The following is a 4,514-nucleotide window of genomic DNA, read 5'->3' as shown; positions in this document are numbered from 1 at the left end:
CTTTTGTAACCTTGTTTAAGCAGGGTTTAGTGGTGCGAAAATGAGGGACAACAAAAACTTTTTGCTGTCAACCTATTGAGACAATATTTCTTGTATGTTTGTCTGGTTTGATGTGTTGTGCATGTATGTTGAGTTGATTGATGAACAATATCGTTAACCAACACAATCCTTGTGCCCTAGTGATCATGTCATTCAAAGTATAATCTATTTGACAAAGCAAATATCTTGGCTATTTTTTTTTCAAGTGATTTAACTTCTTCTTTGTGTTGCAATTAGCCAAGATTTATTTTGACTCAAAATGTTTTCCAAACTAAGTATTTATAAAATCTATAGGGATCTATGAGTTTCTATGATCCCACTACTTTGCAAAAAATTATTTTATAAATGATTTACAAAACGATTTCAAACACCTTTCAAAAGCTTTAGAAAAAGGAGATGTTTTTGTCTCCATTATTTTCTGGAAAAATATTGCCATAACTTCACTCCCTTCTAAAAAAAAAACCCACCTTTACAAACCTTATGTGGGCATGATCATCACCTGACACTTGTTCAACACTCCTTTTTGGAATGCTCGTACCTTGCTTGTAATTGACTTTGTTGATTGTATGTGCTTGTGAACTACGCTTAGTACCCCTTAGGGAATTATGGTGCCAATCTTTAACTCTGAAACTTAATCCAATGTCCTTTGGCAATAAATCAAGATTTCAAAATTTGGAGTTTGCCTCCAAATTTCCCAACACAATAAAACCTTGTTTTCTTCTCTATTTTCGCTATGAAACTATTTCCAGTATTGTCAGACGTTTTCAAAATACTTTCTCAAATAAAACTAGGCGATGGGACAGATATGTTATATCATCTCATTTCCATTCAAAACTATTTTTTTTTCTTTATTCTATTTCTTTTTGACTAAATGCATATAATGGTACATTTGCCATTTATTGCATTGCATAAAGTAAAATTAAGAAAATTCTACAATGCAATGTTATGCTAGTAGAACCTTTATAATTCCAAATCTTATCTCACCTTTTTCTTAAATAAATAAATAAATTTAAAGCTAGTTCAATTCTAATTCCATCCAAATTTTGGGAATGTCAAAACCCTATCAAAAATAATTCTCAGTATCGCGATGGCATCTTATAGACCACTCTCACCTGACTAACATATCATCAGATGCCATTGCGTGGCAATGTGTGTATCTAAATCAAATTCAAATATGATACACACATGCACAAACCCCATATTCTATATCTTCCAAGCTTATTTATTCCTTGACCACCATATGACCATCACGTGGACTTCTCCATCACCAACCTCTTGTTGGATTTGTGAATCACTTTCAAACAAGACGAAACTATGTGTGATCTTTACATGCCTATTGTCTTAATCTAGCTATATCTCTCTGAAACAAATAGGGACACCACCACACCATTGTTTTTAACCGTACCAGCACTAGCAGCACCCTTTATTAACATGCATGGTTGCAAGGCTCCCTTTGCTAGTCCACTTGCGTTGGTCATGAGTAGAGCCGACCATGCCATGCATCGGCATGGATGGCCACCCCTCTCTCCCCTCCCTTCAATTCTCTTTTAGGATCACTCTCTAAGCAGAACCATTGATCTCCCCATCACCTGCAGCTATCTCTGGACAACCTTGGGTTGCTACAGTACGCTACAGTGCCCCATCTCCTTGGCAGCACGTTGTTGGAGAGAAGGAGATGGAGGCCGATGCCGTATTTCTTGGACGAGCCTCTCTGACCTAACCAGTGCGCCACTAGCGTCCCCTACCCGTTCCTGGTAGACCGAGCTTGCACCCTCGTCGTTGTCCCTTTCCTCCTGGCAGCATACGCCCGTGCTCTGGGAGCCGACGCTTCGTCGAACACGTGGTGGGCGAGAGTTCGTCGCTGTCTGTCCGCGTCGTCCGACCTTCCCATGCCCCGTCCTCTCGCCGCAGATACCGCCTCACTCCATTGGAATACCCCGAGCAGTCTCGCCTCCCCTTCTTGTCCCCTTTCTCCTGACCGCGCTCGCCGCCCATGGCCGCCATACCGCTGATGCCACGTCGTGGCAGAGCACGACCCCGGCCCTCTCCTTAAACATCGACCCCGAGCTCATCCCTCTCATCCTGTCCACCACTCCACTTCCTCCCTCTCCCACTTCTCTGCATCTTCCTTAGAAGAATACGAAGCCCTGCCTCGTCTTCCTCGCAGGCCGGCGTAAGAACGGAGCTACGGCTCGTCGTGCTGCGACTCGCCTCGAGCGAGGCTACTGCCCGGCTTCCACCTCTTTTCTCCCTACTCTCCCTCTCTCTAATCCTTTCTTCTTCTTAGGGTGTGCGATCCTTACCGTCCCTCCGTTAACCTGCAGATTGCCGGAGAGCAGCCACCGCCGAGCCCGACGCTTTCGTCGCTGCGAGTACCGCGCTGGCCGTGTCGCGACCCTCGCGAGCGCGTCTGGGCGTCTGCAAACCCCCCGATGAGACCACCCCGGAACCCCATCACTCGTCTGCATCCGCGCCACCACCGCCGTCCCAGACCTCTCCCAAGGTGAGCAGCAACCCGCCTCCTTCCTCTCTCTACCGCGAGCGCACAGTCGTTGTCGTCGTTCGTTCTCTTTCCGTCGAGGGAGAGATGGTCTTCATCCGTTTGATCTGGATCCAAGCGGTGCATGCCGCCCGTCCTTTCGCTGGGTCGGTCGGCCAACATGCAGGGCCGCTTCTGCACGTCCAAGTCGAGCCTGACCAGCCTCCTCGCGCCGCCGCATCTCCCTCGTCGCCTCCGCCGAGCTTGTCTCTGTGCATGTCACCGTCGCTGAGCGTATCCGGCCGTGCAGTTCCGCCCGGCGCCGAGCTCGTCCTCGTCGTCGACCGCGGGTGCGCCAGCACGTCCGCGTCTTCAAGCCTACCTGCTCAGTCCGCCGCCACGCCGCCGCGCCGTATTCGCGTCACCTCCATCGCCGAGCCTCTCCCGGTGAGCCCTCCGACCATCCCCGCCATCATCCCTGTCCCGTTCTCGTAGCAAATGGCGCAGAGATCGGTCGTTTCCTGGTTGTCGTAGACGAGAACGTGTGCGTGTCCTGGAAGCGCTAGGCCATGTACAGAAGGGCCCCCATGTTGGGCTCTTAATTTTTTCTTTCCTCTACCGTGTCATGGCAAGTAGTTGGGTCGGACTGTCTAAGGTCCAGTAGATCTGCCCCTTCCAGCCCGAGTAGTCTTTTTTCATTTTACTGGAAAATAATGACCTGCAGATCTGTCCATAGCTTTTAAATCTTCAAATATTCCTGGATAACCAAAAATCCTAGATCTACATTTATGTAAGTTCCTGATCTATCTATCTATCAATCAGAACTGGTCCCAAGCCATATCCTTTTCTAGATTATTTCTATCATTTAATTTAATGCAATGTATCTTTTTCACTATTAAATTAATATCCTGAGTTCCAGAAACCTAAATGAACTGAATCAATTTTTCTGGAATAGTATTCTGAATTCCTTTAAAAATCCATAGGTTTTAATCCATTCATATCGGCGAAATAGAAATGATTCAGAGAACAAAATAACGCTAGATCTCGATTTTGGGAATTTTATTTTAAAATTTGTAATTTATTTTTTGGGTGAAACCAATTTTCACCACACCACAGAACTATCCTAGAAAACATATCCAGAGGGAAGATTTTCCTAGCTACACAAAATAAGTGTGCTATTTATCCCTAAAACAGCGCCTAAATTAATTATTAGAAATTATCTATAAGTCTAAAATTAGTGAATCTAATTTTGTGCGAACCCTTGTTTGAATATATATCCAGTGGTATAAGTTTTGTTTGTTGAAGTTGTGTAGTGTTCTGTGAGATAAATAAATTAGTCCTAGTTTTTTTTTGCCTTTACAAAATTGTTTAAAATTTGTTTATAAATATTTTTGACTTGAAACCAACTTGGTTGAACTCTCTCAGAACATACCCACCAGTAGGTATAAATGTTTCCCACTGGTTTGGTACTGAGAAATTTTGACTAAGTAATCAGGATTCTAGGCTTATTTTACCACTAGGAAATTGGGTGTCTTTGTTTAAATTGTTTTATAATGAACTTTGGCACCAGACCCTTTCCGGTGCTTTCCAAGAGTCATTAGCCACCTGTGCTTGTGTAGATTATGCTTTGGTGTGGGACAGAGCCTTTTAGCAAATAGATGTTCTGTCAAGGTCTTTTCTAGTAACGATAAAAATAGGTATTTTATAAATAAAATGGCCATCTTGCCCTAGGTGCTACTTATTTGATATGTTAAGTGTCTTTGATTGAGTGGTTTGTTACTGAGTTTGTATGAGCGTTTGATGCTATGGCTATGTATTGATTGTTTGTCGTTTATTTTACGACGTTAGAATGCGAACACTATCGGAGAAGAAGGCGCCGATATTGGTGAGGATTTCGAAGAGGTAGGAAGGGCAGATGATTCGTGAAGATGAAGTCCAGGGACAAATAGCCAACCAAGGCAAGCCACCTCTTGATGCATCTCTGATCCTATATATC

Source organism: Lolium rigidum, chromosome 3 (genome assembly GCF_022539505.1).
Source record: "Lolium rigidum isolate FL_2022 chromosome 3, APGP_CSIRO_Lrig_0.1, whole genome shotgun sequence".
Taxonomy (NCBI): Eukaryota; Viridiplantae; Streptophyta; class Magnoliopsida; order Poales; family Poaceae; genus Lolium; species Lolium rigidum.
Note: the sequence above shows the minus strand (reverse complement) of the source record.